This window comes from Cucurbita pepo, chromosome 8 (genome assembly GCF_057944985.1).
Source record: "Cucurbita pepo subsp. pepo isolate OVF chromosome 8, ASM5794498v1, whole genome shotgun sequence".
NCBI classification, from domain to species: Eukaryota; Viridiplantae; Streptophyta; class Magnoliopsida; order Cucurbitales; family Cucurbitaceae; genus Cucurbita; species Cucurbita pepo.
Window position 1 is genome coordinate 6,730,731 of NC_141805.1, and position 16,505 is coordinate 6,747,235.

Consider the following 16,505-nt stretch of genomic DNA (forward strand, 5'->3'; position numbering starts at 1 on the left):
GAGGGTAATGGTATTTATTTTGTTAGACATGGGCTAGAATAGGATGTTTTTAACTTAAACTATTAATTTTATTTAGTCTTTTGTTGTGTCGTTTTAAAGATGTTTTCAAAACATGTAAGTCCATGACTTTGGTTTTAAAATAAAGGTTATGTTTTATGGAATTCAAATAAAGTCTTCCGCATTCAATGTTTATGGTACGTATACAGTAGCGACCTTAAATTAAGTAGAAAATTTTGGGTCATTACAGCTCACATGCGCACATGGACCGTTAAGGATGGGCTCGTTTACATACCCCTAAGGCTTGACTCGTTGGGTTAAATGTGCTGACGCGCCGAACACCACACCACATGATATCATGACGAACATAAATATCAAAAGTACACATATGTACTAACATAACGGAGATGTATCATGATGCACAACATACATAAATGGGTGAGGTCCCAATGACTTAAAATCAGTAAGAATCATTTCATTTATCCTTTTATTCATGTCATAGTACACATACGAGACATGTATGCATAGTATTCATCATGGCTTTCATCATGCATAATCATTAGTATAATATAATCTATAACATGCCTTTACTTTACTTTACATGACATGACATGACATTAGGTATATAACATGTTTTAGTTCCTGCTTGGTACAAAATTTAATTCTATCAAATATTATTTTCCAACAATAATTTGTTTTAAAAAGTATTTGATATCTTATTATCAAACATCACTTGGTCTATTTTGTAGGCCATTTGACATTTTTATTATATTTTAAAAAAAGACAAACTAATTAAAAACTCATCTCTCAAGTCAATTCCTCAAAAGTTAATAAAGTAACTGAAAAAGTTGGGTGTTTCATATCCAGCCATTTATAAGGAATTTTTGTTTTAAAATACAACAAATTCTCAAACCCCATTTATAAAAACCCCAACCCTTCTAATAATTCTTCACAAGCCATGGCACAAACCTACAAACCCTTCAATATCTCTCCACCAATGGCTTCCAAGCTCTCTTCACCCATTGCCCTCCTCCTCCTCCTCAACCTCCTCTTCATCACTATGGTCAGCTCCACCTATGTCCCTTGCCCATCGCCGCCACCCAAGCCCCACAAGCCCACCCCGTCAAGGCAGCAACCATCACTCCCCAAGTGCCCAGGGACACCCTCAAGCTTGGCGTCTGCGCCGACTTGCTGGACGATCTAGTGCACTTAGTGATCGGCTCACCACAAAAATCCCCATGCTGCATTCTAATCCAAGGCCTTGTTGACCTGGAAGCTGCTGTGTGCCTTTGCACTGCGGTGAAGGCCAGAGCCTTGGGTCTCAAGATTGACCTCTCAGTTTCCCTCAGCTTGCTTTTGAACTACTGTGGAAAGAAGGTTCCGTCCGGCTTCCAATGCCCTGCTTGAAACTAAATCCTTTCATTTCCGTTTCTTGTTTCTTCTTCAATTTTCCATTTCAATATCGTGTTTAAATAATCGGTTTGGTCGTACGTCGTGTTATGATGGGTTTGGAAATCTTCTCAGAATTCCACTATTTTTTATAGTTTCATTACAATGCAATGTAACATAATGGTACGTAGTTTTTTTTTCAAATGAACAACGTTGTTCGTCTATTCTTGTGTCTTATTACAAATTTGACGATGCATATGTTTGAAACCTCAAATCTTGTTTCACCTGTGTCACTTGCATGAAATCAGAATAAACCCTTAACTTCAAAATTTTCATGACGAAAAATTAAAGAGAGTAATATTAACACTCAAGTTTTAAATGACAATGTTGACGGGTAATAGAAGGGTTATAGAAGGGTTAGGAATAATTCTTTAATACTCTAGTTTGATATCAAGGAGACTTGAAGGGTAATAGAAGGGTTAGGAATAATTCTTCTCCTATAGCCTTGTTAATAGAAATTACAACGATTATGAAAATAATCACCATTCATGACCCTCGGAAGTGGGCTTGAGAATCTATTAAAAGGAACTAAAATCAACCACAAAACTCAACAACTTATGTATTTAATCTCTCTTAGCCGAACCTTCCTCATTATAGTTGACTGTCTCATAATTTTCTGTTTTTCGACAGCAGTAGCACTCTGTTTTAGTTTTGTTTAAATAGTTAAAATCTCCAACACCCATTTGAATGTTACCCAAAAACTCAATTTCCACCGATAAAATTAATAAAAAAGATAGGTTCCCTGTGGAATCGATAATTTACTTATTACTTGGTACTTGTGATAGTGTATAATTGCACTTATTCTTGTGAATTTTACATCATTTTATTCTATACATCCACAAGCGATCAACTATTCTTAGATATATTTATATTTTAAGTCTCTCCTTTCTCCGGTAGAGTTGAAGCCTCAAGAAAAACAGCCCAATAAATAGTTCATACTCGTAATTGTGCTCCATACATTAAACCTATGATAATTAGCCAAACTATCAAGTTTGAATAGTTCATGACACTATGGGGTTCCGCTGACTTCCAAACGTCGTTACAGATTAGCTTGATTAAAGGGTCCAGGCGAGCGCCCGGACGATTCACGCTCGCATGTGTTGGTCATGTGTAAAGGAAGTACTACACATCCAATTTGTTCGAGATTGGAGGTCACTCGTAGATGAGTTAGAGCTCGATCCCAAGAGCACGTTGCATGTGTTTGCATCAGCATGACCCCTACAGTTGGTTCACTTACTGAGTATTCTTTGAAATACTCAAGCCGTATGCCACATATCATTTTTCAGGTAAAGAAAAAACGCCCATGTACGGACGACGACGACATCGGAAATAGATACTGTGGTACGTGCATAAGGTAGTTGCATGTTTAAATTCTTAGTCATAGGAGTATAGGACGCTTTTATTTCATTATTTAGATTATTCCATTTGTAATTATTTGTGTTAATTTTAAATTCCAACGTTATATTTTGAAACACGTAAGACCGACAATGTGTTCTAGTAGTTTGAAGTGTTCTGAATGTGTTTTAAATTTTTCGTTATTTATGATGAGTATCTAAGAGTTATATTCCGCATTTAAGAGATAAGCATGAGACTTGGTAGCGACTCTGAGTATGTAAAAATTTAGGATCGTTACATAAAACATTAACTTGAGACTAAAGAAGAAGTTAAACCTAAATGGGAATGAGTGAATAAAAAATAAAATACGAGGAATGCCAAACCGAATCAAATAAGTTAACAAATCAAAATTTGTTACCCATACAGTATTAGAAAGCCATGACAAAGGGATGATCTTAGAGTCAAAGTCGAGGCCTAAGCCATCGAGGCTAGAAATAAGTCACTTAGGTTGAGGCCACCTTGGTCAGGTTGAGAAAATCTTGATGAATAGCTTTACTGAGTAAGCCTATGTCAAGGCAAACACCTTCATCCAAGTCTATGATGAATCTCTCTACCTTCTTTGTCTTCATGTAGACCAATTTTGTGGCTAGGCTAAGCTCATTCGCCTCCTGAATTCTTGGTATATTCCTATTGTTTTATACATGTGACCATGCTTAAGTAATACTCTTCTCATAATGTCGTGTGATTAAACCACCATTAGGACTGAGAAACATATTTGTGCAACATCCTACAACATGAACGATGCACAAGATACTTTATGGTCATCTAAACTCTTCAATAGATGAAATATCATCTCCATTGTGAATCTATTCCTCCTTTCACTGACGTCATTCTGTTGAGGAGTGTATAGTGCTGTCAATTGATGTTCAATTCCAGCCTCTTCACAAAACCTGTTAAAAGTTTCTGAAGTGTACTCCTTGCCATTATCTGATCTTATAGTCTGAATCAAGCATGCACTTTCATTCTCAACTTTGGCTTTGAATTTCAAAATACGCCTGCTACTTCTGGCTTTTGCTTCAGCAAGAAGATCCAACACATTCTCGTTAGATCATAAATAAAAACAATGTAATAAAGATTACCATTTAATGATGTTGTTCGTTGACGATCACAAAGATCAGTACGAACCAGCTGCAGTTTTTTCGAGGCTCTCCATTAATGTTTAGGAAATGGTTGCCTATGTTGCTCCCCAAAATTACAAGCATGACAAAGAGGAATGTAATCATTAATGTCAGCGAATCTTTTTACCAGCTTCTTTGACTGCATCTAAAGCTAACCTCAATGATGAAAGTGCCCAAGTCTTTTGTGCCAAATTTCAGTGGCACTAGCTCTTGATATAAAGGTCATCTGCTCTCTCTCCATCGGATTTAGAGCAAAGCTTTTTCCTTTCATTTTGACATTGTACAAGTCTTTGCCACTACATCTCTAATCAATCACTGCTTATTCGCAAACAACACTTTATAGCCTATATCAAAGCTTTTTTTTTTTTTTTTTTTGAGAGATCTTTTATCTTATAACCATTTTCATCTTAAGTAAACTTTAAAAGATTTTCAAAGCATGCATGTAATAACAATCTTAGTCTTGTCATGTTTTAGAAGTTGTACTATTATGTCATACTAACATCAATATATATCAAAACTCATTGTTAACATATATTTATCAGCTTTGACTCATTATATATCGCCGCCAATTTTACAATTTACTAGGGAGAGGTTTCCACACCCTTATAAAAAAAATGTTTCGTTGCTCCTTCAAAATGACGTGGAATCTCATAGTTATATTTAAAAAAAAAACCGTATTATATTTGTAAAAATTATTTGTGCTAAAAATAATCTCTAGATTATCATCTATTACCCACTTGTCTCGAATGGTTCTATCAAATATTATTTTCCAACCATACAAACCACAATAATTTATTTTAAAAAGTAGTTGATATCTTATTATCGAACATCACTTCGTCTAGTTTGTAGGCCATTTGACATTTTTATAATACTTTAAAAAAGACAAACTAATTAAAAACCCATCTCTCAAATCAATTCCTTAAAACTTAATAAAGTAACTGAAAGAGTTAGGTGTTTCATATCCAGCAATTTATAAGGAATTTTTTGTTTTAAAATACAACAAATTCCCAAACCCCATTAATAAAAGCCCTAACTCTTCTCATAGTTCTTCACAAGCCATCTCACAAACCTACAAACCCTTCAATATCTCTCCACCAATGGCTTCTAAGCTCTCTTCGCCCATTGCCCTCCTCCTCCTCAACCTCCTCTTCTTCACTATGGTTAGCTCCACCTATGTCCCTTGCCCACCGCCGCCACCCAAGCCCCACAAGCCCACCCCGTCAAGGCAGAAACCATCACTCCCCAAGTGCCCCAGGGACACCCTTAAGCTTGGCGTCTCGCCGACTTGCTGGAAGATCTAGTGCACTTAGTGATCGGCTCACCACCAAAATCCCCATGCTGCACTCTAATCCAAGGCCTTGTTGACCTGGAAGCTGCTGTGTGCCTTTGCACTGCGGTGAAGGCCAGAGCCTTGGGTCTCAAGATTGACCTCTCAGTTTCCCTTAGCTTGCTTTTGAACTACTGTGGAAAGAAGGTTCCGTCCGGCTTCCAATGCCCTGCTTGAAACTAAATCCTTTCATTTCCGTTTCTTGTTTCTTCTTCAATTTTCCATTTCAATATCGTGTTTAAATAATCGGTTTGGTCGTACGTCGTGTTATGATGGGTTAGGAAATCTTCTCAGAATTCCACCATCTTTTTATCGTTTCATTACAATGCAATGTAACATAATGGTACGTATTTTTTTTTTCAAATGAACAACGTTGTTCGTCTATTCTTGTGTCTTTTTACAAATTGGACGATCCATATGTTTGAAACCTCAAATCTTGTTTCACCTGTGTCACTTGCATGAAATCATAATAAACCCTTAACTTCAAAATTTTAATGACGAAAAATTTAAGAGAGTAATATTAACACTCAAGTTTTAAATGACAATGTTGATGAAAAATGTAGAGACCTCAATTTAATGAAAATATGGATGTCAGTGTAACAGCCCAAGTACGCCGCTAGTAGATATTATCCGTTTGGAATCGTTATGTATCGCCGTCAGCCTTACGGTTTTAAAACATGTTTGTTAGGGAGAGGTTTTCACATTCCTATAAAGAATGCTTCGTTCTCCTCTCCCACTGACGTGGGATCTCACAATCCACCCCCTTGGGGGCCAGCGTCTTTGTTGGCACACCGCTCGGTGTCTGGCTCTGATGCCATTTGTAATAGCATAAGCTCACCGTTATCAGGGATTATCTACTTTGGCCCGTTACGTATCGTCGTTAGTCTCACGGTTTTAAAATGTGTATGTGAGAGATGTTTCCACATTACTTGAAGAAATGTTTGGTTCTCTTTTTCAACGGACGTGAGATCTTATAGTCCATGGGAACTTTTGAAAAATTTATGAGAATATTTAAACCGTCGTATAAGAATTTACGATTCTAAACGAGGGAGAGGGTTATTATTAATATTATGTGTTGATATTTTTATTAAATATAAGGTCAATTTTTATACAATATGATTAAAAAGTGGATTTGGTGGACAATATTAGATATCGACATATTAATGAAAAAAGAATACAATGGTCCGTGTCAATACTCTCGGTCACGGTCAATGAAAAGCAAATTGTAGAGATAATTGCTACATTTTTCTTTTTCTTTTCTTTATTTATTTATTTAATTATTTATAGAAATAACTTTAATTTTAATTTCGAAGAAGACTATGCATAATTCGTGGTTCACTAAGCTGGACAATTAATTTTTTTTTTCTAATAATTATTTATTACAACCTTTTCATAATTTTTGAATTGTTATCCATTATACTTCATATTAATTACATCATCATATGCCTCTTTTATCTCGAGTCAATGATAAGTATTTTAATATATTTAAAATTGTAAAATAGGTTTTTTTTTTATTAATTTAATTTATTAGTATTTTTGTTGTATATATTTTTTTTTTCAAAATTATCAATTGATATTGACATTTCCATAAAATCGGGACTTCCACATTTTAAACATTAATGTTAAGTAACTAATTTTGATATCTAACCTAAGGACTATAACTTGAATAGAAAATGCAACTATCATACCTTCATTCTCATAGCCTATATAGTGACCCTACATGGTTGTCTTACCTTCATCTAAAAAAAATAGCACTTGGTTTGATAATTTAAAAAAAATACTCAGTAAATAATCACACTGTTGCGGTCGGAAAATGCAAATACATGCAACGATCTCTACTTTTCAGTCTGGATAGAGTTGAATGTGTAATATTTCTCTACACATGCACACATAGATCCACCTAGCAGACTCGTATACGTATCCTCTAAGTCTACTTGTTGGGCTAGCTTAAACTCACGTTAGCAGAAGCTATGGAGGGAAAGGAGCGTGCATAATACCAGGACGTACATGATATCGTAGTTTATGTAGTGTAATATATGGAGGTTCATGCATCATACAACCAAGCCAACATTAAAGCCATTTCGTAGGCGAAGTTATTAACGTAAGGAAAATAAGAGTATCTTTGTTTAAGACCTACCTTGATCGGCCCATATGTGAGGATTGTTGAGCTATTCTTAGATATATTTATATTTTAAGTCTCTCCTTTCTCCGGAAGAGTTGAAGTGTCACAGCCCAAAATTTGAATCTCGAAATCAAGGGCAGGACCAACAGACTATGCAATGAAATCGTGTAATAACAAATAGAGAAGACGAGATTTCAAAAAAAAAAAAAAAATTTTGCAATTACGTAAAAGGTTTAAAATCCAAAACAAGGTGTTCAAGTAAGAAAAGTATGGAAATGGTTTACATGCAATGCATGACAAATCTAACAAAATTATGCACAGACTCCTAGATGCCCAAGGACACTCCTCTGTGGCATTAAGAATCAGCATTCATTCTCGCCCCGATCCATGGCATCACTCACCTGAAAAAAAAAGAGTAGAAAGGAATGAGTATAAAAATACTCAGTAAGCAGGCTACTTGTAGGCTCTTTTCGCATCTTTATCTTGGTGGGTAACCACGGTCTTTCTCGGGTTTCTAAGGAGAGTGATCTAAGCTGCAACTCTCTTTTCTGTATCTTAGGAGGCTTGCCCATCTTAAGCAGTGAAATGATCAGTGTCCTGAGGTGAGGTGCGACCTCATAAGTAAATCTGAGGGGATTGTATGGCTGGATCTGAAAATGTGACTCTCTTTGAACATCATCCATGGAGGTTAACTGAGGACCCTCACACGGGACCATACATCCACTAAACGGGGTGCGACCCCCTGTGTGCCGGTCAGCTACTGAGTCATCCTATGTGGCTCCACGTCCCCCGCTTAGGGACGGGTTTCTACGGCCCAGGAGTCCTGTTCAGAAGACCCCTTAGCTATCACCACTAGGTCTGGGCACCTGTCACACTTCCGTATCCGGATCTGCTAAGCTCAACGATTACCGTACCGGAGCTCTGTCTCGATGGTACGATATCGGAGGAGAGAGGGAAGTGAGGTTCTGATGACACTACCTACACTGCTCAACTCTAGCGGGCTACCTATAGTTACCGTGGTGACCTATTATTCTTTCTAGGGTGGAACCTGGTGGCTTAGACATGGATTCGTGTATCTCTAGGATTCTCGTGCCTGGTTTCACAAACCTATCTGGTTTGGAATTCTGGGCTCTAGATCTGCCTGTAATCATTTTGCGGGTCTAATTGTACGGTATTCTAGAGTTCCCCAATCAAGGGTCTCGTCTAGCCTACTTAGTCACAAGCACCCTAATCTAAGCTCATAATTTCTTCCTATTCATCAAGAAAGATACACAAGCAATCATCATGCATAAGAGTTAACACGCAGCAGTTCATGCAATATTAACAAACATGCTCAAGGGAAGATAACGTCCATCTTTACTCGGAGCGCAGATTTCACAAGTTTCCCAACCTCCTCATGCATACATACATTATCAGAGTCTCAATCAAAACAGATTTCATACACATTTCGTATCTAGCTTTCCATAATCATCTCATATTCGCAGTTTCTATACTATTATGCTAAGTCTGGCTAGCTAATTTCATAGGTGGTAGCATGCATGCTTGTTCCTAGCGGTTCCTACAAGTACTGCTTGTGGGAATCCAAATGGCTACTTACTTGGTTGACGCGTGCCTTCCCGAGTTCGAGTTTTCTTGACGGAATGGATTCCAACAAATCTGAAATTTCCTTCACAAGTCCTAATTCACATAATAATAGGGTCAGCATCCAAATCGGATCGGAAAACAAGCAAACAGAGACCGAACGGGAAGAAAATCGGTGCCTCACACGCCCCCACGCGCGACACGCGCGCGTGCCCCACGCGCTCCTCCTCGCGTAGGCGCAGGTCAGAGGCACCTGGTCGGGCGCTTCACGTGCGGCGCGGGTCGGGCTGGCCAAGTCTGCACGCCTGACGGGTGTCCTGCCGGGTGAGGTCGTGCCTCACCAGCCGATGATCGACACGTGTCGATCACCGGTTCCGCCGCTCTCCTCCGTTGTCGACCGACGCGTGCCGGCCTCCACCCTCTCTCCTACGTTTTTTTTTTCATTTTCCAGGTCTTTTCACGTTTCGATCTATTTTCTTTCGACTTTTTTATCTTCCAATTTGTAGTCCGATTGGACAAATTTTCTTCACGAACCTTGTAGATCTCATATTCTACTCCTTCGAAACAATTTTCTTAAAATTTTCTGATAATCACAGATCTTATTATTTGAGTTCGAATTCGGAGAAAAAAATACGAGTTCTTACCAAAAATCACGTTTTCTTGAAACTCCGATTCGAACGTCAATCTTGGCCGCCTTCACTCAAGAATTTAACCAGATAGCGCTGTTGAGGGTAAGAGTCCAAGGATCAACACAAAACGTCACTAACACACGAAAATCTTAATGATTTCTCGATCTAGACACTCATGGACTAACCAGAAGTTCTTGGACGTTTTGACGAAATAGGAAGGTGCGATTCGTTAGAGCACCTTGCCTCGGACTATTGACGGTTTAGATTGGGGACTCAAATCTCGGCGTCCATTCAGATCCGATCTCCTCCTCCTTCCTCAAAACCTTAATCTTCTTCCCTCTTCTTTCTTCTTCCTCTCCCCTCTTTTTTCTCTTTTTTCTCTTTTTTCTCTTTTCCAAATTATGCCTCAGCCAAAAGAGACCCCTCAAGTAATAAGGGCAAAATGACTGGTTTGCCTCTATTGTGACCTAATTTATTTTTTCTTTTTTTCGTATTTTTTTTAAAAAAAAAAATACTCGAGCGCTACATGAAGCCTCAAGAAAAGCAGCCCAATAAATAGTTCATACTCGCAATTGTGCTCCATACATTAAACCTATGATAATAAGACAAACTATGAAGTTTGAATAGTTCATGACACTATGGGGTTCCGCTGACTTCCAGACGTTGTTACAGATTAGCTTGATTAGAGGGTCTAGGCGAGCGCCTGGAGGATTCACGCTCGCACGTGCAGGTCATGTGTAAAGAAGTACTACACATCCAATTTGTTCGAGATTGGAGGTCACTCCTAGATGAGCTAGAGCTCGATCCCAAGAGCATGTTGCATGTGTTTGCATCAGCATGACCCCTATAGTGGGTCACTTACTGAGTATTTTTCGAAATACTCAAGCCATGTGCCAAATATCATTTTTCAGGTAAAGACAAGACGCCCATGTACGGACGACGACGACATCAGAAATATATACTGTGGCCCGTGCATAAGGTAGTTGCATGTTTAAATTCTTAGTCATAGGAGTATAGGACGCTTTTATTTCATTATTTAGATTATTCCATTTGTAATTGTTTTGTTTTAATTTTAAATTCCAACGTTATATTTTGAAAAAAGTAAGACCGACAATGTGTTCTATTAGTTTCAAGTGTTCTGAAACATGTTTGTTAGGGAGAGGTTTTCACATTCCTATAAAGAATTATAAAGAATGGTTCGTTCTCCACTCCAACTAACGTGGGATCTCACAATCCACCCCCTTGGGGGCCAGCGTCTTTGTTGGCACACCGCTTAGTGTCTGGCTCTAATGCCATTTGTAATAGCTTAAGCTCACCATTAGCAGGGATTATCTACTTTGGCCCGTTACGTATCGCCGTCAGTCTCACGGTTTTAAAATGTGTCTGTGAGAGATATTTCCACATTATTTTTTGAAATGTTTCATTCTCTTTTTCAACCGAGTTGAGATCTCATAGTCCATGGGAACTTTTGAAAAATTTATGAAAATATTTAAACCGTCGCATAAGAATTTACTATTTTAAACGAGGAAGAGGGTTATTATTAATATTATGTGTTGATATTTTTATAAAATATAAGGTCAATTTTATACGATATGATTAAAAAGTGGATTTGGTTGACAATATTAGATATCGACATACTAATGAAAAAAAAATACAATGGTCCGTGTCAATACTCTTGGTCAATGAAAAGCAAATTGTAGAGATAATTGCTACATTTTTCTTTTTCTTATCTTTATTTATTTATTTAATTATTTATAGATCCAACTTTAATTTTAATTTTGAAAAAGATGATGAATAATTCGTGGTTCACTCAGCTGGACAATTAATTTTTTTTCCAATAATTATTTATTACAACCTTTTCATAATTTTTGAATTGTTAACCATTAAAATTCATATGAATTACATCATCATATGCCTCTTTTATCTCGAGTCAATAATAAGTATTTTAATATATTTAAAATTGTAAATATGTTTTTTTTTATTAATTTAATTTATTAGTATTTTTGTTTTATATATATTTTTTTTCAAAATTATCTATTGATATTGACATTTCCATAAAATCGAGACTTCGATATTTTTTTGTCAACATTAACATTTCAAACATTAATGTGAAGTAACTAATTTTGATATCTAACCTAAGGGCTATAACTTGAATAGAAAATGCAACTATCATACTTTCATTTTCATAGCCTATATAGTGACCCTACATGGTTGTCTTGCCTTCATCTAAAAAAAATAGTACTTGGTTTGATAATTTAAAAAAATACTCAGTAAATAATCACACTGTTGCGGTCGGAAAATGGAAATACATGCAACGATCTCTACTTTTCAGTCTGGATAGAGCGGAATGTGTAATATTTCTCTACACATGCACACATAGATCCACCTAGCAGACTCGTATACGTATCCTCTAAGTCTACTTGTTGGGCTAGCTTACACTCACGTTGGCAGAAGCTATGGAGGGAAAGGAGCGTGCATAATATCACGACGTACATGATATCGTAGTTTATGTAGTGTAATATATGGAGGTTCATGCATCATACAACATTAACATCACAACATAGTTCCATAACATGACATAATCATATTATAGTACATCTTGTATCATTGCATAAACATAACATACCACAAAACGCATCAACAATCATGAAAAATTCGTCATTCGTACATCATACAAGTCATTCAACCAAGCCAACATTAAAGTCATTTCGTAGGCGAAGTTATTAACGTATGGAAAATTAGAGTATCTTTGTTTAAGACCTACCTTGATCGGCACAAATGTGAGGATTGTTGAGCTATTGATAACTCTCTAATAGTAGAGTCATATTAAGTCCTTTTGTAGTTAATATTGCACTCTTATTCACAATTTACTCATTTATTACCCCATTTATTCTACTTAGTGAGCATGAAATCGTTTATTGCGGTCCAACATGAAAAAAAATATGATTTTGCATAAATCGATTTTAATTGTATGTTTAATTGAGTTACGTGGTAAATTTCAGACATTTATGCTAAACGACGTGGGAGTAGCAAATTTGGAAACAAATGGGGGATGACATGGAAATTTTAAATCCACGTCAGCAGTCCAAGTGGGTCATTGATTACCCAATGAGGAACATCCTATTTGGACAACTTATTCATTTTCAGCCCTAAAGGGGAACCCATGCTCAATATAAAAGGAAAAGGAAGATTAAGAGGAGGAGAGCCACACTTTGGGGAGAAAAATCGAATTACACAGCAGCAGCGTCTGTTGCAGTGAACTGCTATGAAACTAGAGAAGAAGAAGAAAACCCTAATCCAGCAGCTGTTGACAGCAGAAGGAAAAGGAGACCAACAAGGATTGATTAGGGCAAAGAGGTGGACGTGAGAGCTCAAGAGAAGGGAACTTCCATTGACGAACGACAACAAACCGGGATAACTCTCTATTTCCTTATTCTCTTTTCTTATTCCATCAATTTTACTTGATCAAGATGCAGATTCCTCTGTTTAATTCAGTTTGTATGGAGAGCTAAACTTAATAGGGGAGGCGTGAGAGTTTTATATAGTTTAAGTATGTTGACGGTATGATTTTAGTTTATTAAAGAGTTGTTGTTAATGATTTACATGTATGTTTAATTAGCTACTTTACATACATAGTTATTCTCTTGTTCGGGAGAAGAAAGAGAGCAATGAAATTCTCTTTAATACTCTAGTTTGATAGCAAGGAGACTTGAAGGGTAATAGAAGGGTTAGGAATAATTCTTTTCCTATAGCCTTGTTAAGAGAAATTACAACGATTATGGAAATAATCACCATTCATGACCCTCGGAAGTGGGCTTGAGAATCTATTATAAGAAACTAAAATCAACCACAAAACTCAACAACTTGTCTATTTAATCTCTCTTAGCCGAACCTTCCTCATTATAGTTGATTGTCTCATAATTTTCTGTTTTTCGACAGCAGTAGCACTCTGTTTTAGTTTTGTTTAAATAGTTAAAATCTCCAACACCCATTTGAATGTTACCCAAAAACTCAATTTCCACCGATAAAATTAATAAAAAAGATAGGTTCCCTGTGGAATCGATAATTTACTTATTACTTGGTACTTGTGATAGTGTATACTTGCACTTATTCTTGTGAATTTTACATCATTTTATTCTATACATCCACAAGCGATCAGCTATTCTTAGATATATTTATATTTTAAGTCTCTCCTTTCTCCGGTAGAGTTGAAGCCTCAAGAAAAACAGCCCAATAAATAGTTCATACTCGTAATTGTGCTCCATACATTAAACCTATGATAATTTGCCAAACTATCTAGTTTGAATAGTTCATGACACGATAGGGTTCCGCTGACTTCCAGACGTCGTTACAGATTAGCTTGATTAAAGGGTCCAGGCGAGCGCCCGGACGATTCACGCTCGCATGTGTTGGTCATGTGTAAAGGAAGTACTACACATCCAATTTGTTCGAGATTGGAGGTCACTCCTAGATGAGTTAGAGCTCGATCCCAAGAGCATGTTGCATGTGTTTGCATCAGCATGACCCCTACAATGGGTCACTTACTGAGTATTCTTTGAAATACTCAAGCCGTATGCCACATATCATTTTTCAGGTAAAGACAAAACGCCCATGTACAGACGACGACGACATCGGAAATAGATACTGTGGTACGTGCATAAGGTAGTTGCATGTTTAAATTCTTAGTCATAGGAGTATAGGATGCTTTTATTTCATTATTTAGATTATTCCATTTGTAATTGTTTTGTGTTAATTTTAAATTCCAACGTTATATTTTGAAACACGTAAGACCGACAATGTGTTCTAGTAGTTTGAAGTGTTCTGAATGTGTTTTAAATTTTTCGTTATTTATGATGAGTATCTAAGATTTATATTCCGCATTTAAGAGATAAGCATGAGACTTGGTAGCGACTCTGAGTATGTAAAAATTTAGGATCGTTACATAAAACATTAACTTGAGACTAAAGAAGAAGCTAAACCTAAATGGGAATGAGTGAATAAAAAATAAAATACGAGGAATGCCAAACCGAATCAAATAAGTTAAAAAATCAAAATTTGTTACCCATACAGTATTAGAAAGCCATGACAAAGGGATGATCTTAGAGTCAAGGTCGAGGCCTAAGCCATCGAGGCTAGAAATAAGTCACTTAGGTTGAGGCCACCTTGGTCAGGTTGAGAAAATCTTGATGAATAGCTTTACTGAGTAAGCCTATGTCAAGGCAAACACCTTCATCCAAGTCTATGATGAATCTCTCTACCTTCTTTGTCTTCATGTAGACCAATTATGAGGCTAGGCTAAGCTCATTCGCCTCATGAATTCTTGGTATATTCCTATTGTTTTATACATGTGACCATGCTCAAGTAATACTCTTCTCATAATGTCGTGTGATTAAACCACCATTAGGACTGAGAAACATATTTGTGCATCATCCTACAACATGAACGATGCACAAGATACTTTAAGGTCATCTAAACTCTTCAATAGATGAAATATCATCTCCATTATGAACCTATTCCTCCTTTCACTGACGTCATTCTATTGAGGAATGTATACTGCTGTCAATTTATGTTCAATTCCAGCCTCTTCACAAAAACTGTTAAATGTACTCCTTGCAATTATCTGATCTTATAGTCTGAATCAAGCATCCACTCTCATTCTCAACTCTGGCTTTGAATTTCAAATACATCCGCAACTTCTGGCTTTTGCTTGAGCAAGAAGATATAACACATTCTCATTAGATCATCAATAAAAACAATGTAATAAAGATTACCATTTAATGATGGTGTTCGTTGACGACCACAAAGATCAGTATGAACCAGCTGTAGTTTTTTCGAGGCTCTCCATGAATGTTTAGGAAAGGGTTGCCTATGTTGTTCCCCAAAATTACAAGCACGGCAAAGAGGAATGTAATCATTAATGTCGGCGAGTCTTTCTACCAGCTTCTTTGACTGCATCTAAAGCAAAACTCGATGATGAAAGAGACCAAGTCTTTTGTGCCAAATCTTAGTGGCACTAGCTATGGATATAAAGGTCATCTGCATTTTCTCCATCAGATTTAGAGCAAAGCTTTTTCCTTTCATTTTGACATTGAACATGTCTTTGCACTGCATCTCTAATCAATCACTCCTTATTCTCAAACAAGTAACTGTCCATGTTTTTTGAAAATTTTTTAGGGAATGATGTGGCATGATGATTTAGAATAGAATTTCGAAGAAACGGAGTGTATAAAGCAGTAAAAAAAGTGCTTAAAATCGAAACCCTAATTCGGAAACCCCAAACTGAGACGTTGGAAACATGTTCTAAAAAAATGAGCAACCGTACATGTTTTTCAAAACTTTTGTGGGGAATTATTAGGCATGATGATTTAGAATAGAATGTTGAAGAAATGGAGTGTATAAAGCAGTAAAAAAGTGCTTCAAATCGAAACCCTAATTCGGAAAACCCAAATCGGGACGTTGAAACACGTGCTAAAGAAACCGAGTAACTTTCCATGTTTTAAGAAACTTTTTTGGGGAAGGATTAGGCATGATGATTTAGAATAGAATGTTGAATAAAAAGAGTGTATAAAGCAGTAAAAAAGTGCTTAAAATCGAACCCTATTTCGGAAACTGCAAACTGGGACGTTTCAAACACGTTCTAAAAAATCGATAAACTGTCCATGTTTTTCGAAACTATGATTAGCCATGATGATGAAGAATAGAATGTCGAAGAAACGGAGTGTATAAAGCAATAAAAAAGGGCTTAAAATTGAAACCCTAATTCAGAAACCCCAAACCGGGACGTTCGAAACACGTGCTAAAAAACCAAGTAACTGTTCATGTTTTTCGAAACTTTTGTAGGGAATGATGAGGCATGATGATTTAGAATAGAATTTTGAAGAAACGGA

At 36.7% G+C, this 16,505-nt stretch overlaps 1 pseudogene; it reads left to right on the forward strand.

The window, feature by feature from the left end:
* Positions 1 to 5,056: 5,056 nt before the first annotated feature.
* On the forward strand, positions 5,057 to 5,463 carry LOC147791455 (14 kDa proline-rich protein DC2.15 pseudogene; annotated as a pseudogene).
* The last annotated feature ends 11,042 nt before the right edge of the window (positions 5,464 to 16,505 follow it).